This window comes from Bremia lactucae, assembly GCF_004359215.1.
Source record: "Bremia lactucae strain SF5 chromosome Unknown BlacSF5_NotPlaced_200_SHOA01000120.1_2678225bp, whole genome shotgun sequence".
In the NCBI taxonomy this organism is placed as follows: Eukaryota; Oomycota; class Peronosporomycetes; order Peronosporales; family Peronosporaceae; genus Bremia; species Bremia lactucae.
This window is the reverse complement of record NW_027152213.1, coordinates 341,070-341,473: the sequence shown is the minus strand read 5'-3', so window position 1 is coordinate 341,473 and position 404 is coordinate 341,070.

The window sequence follows — 404 nt, the reverse complement described above, 5'->3', positions numbered from 1 at the left end:
GCAGAACTCATGCGTCTCGCACGCTGGTTCTTGCCATCGCCCTTTGGGAAGGGAGTCCTCTTGCTGGGCATTTTTGCCCCAGCAGGGACCCTGGCATAGCAGCGAGCCATCATATGGCCGCGCTTGCCGCATTTAAAACAGACCACGTCTGCATTGCCCAACTCCATAGGAGTGGCATCTGTCCTCTCGGCCGACGGCTTATACCAAGCTGTCGCCGAGGCACTGTTGTAGGATTGCTCCTCAACTAAGGCAATTTGGATTGCCTCTTCCATCGTCGACGGCACCTTTCTGAAAAGGGCCTGTCGCGATGGGCCATGCCGTAGTCCGTTCATAAACGTGGGCACCTTAATGTGCTCCGGAATCGGACCTACGGTTATGGATGCGGACAGCGAGCGCATCTCTTG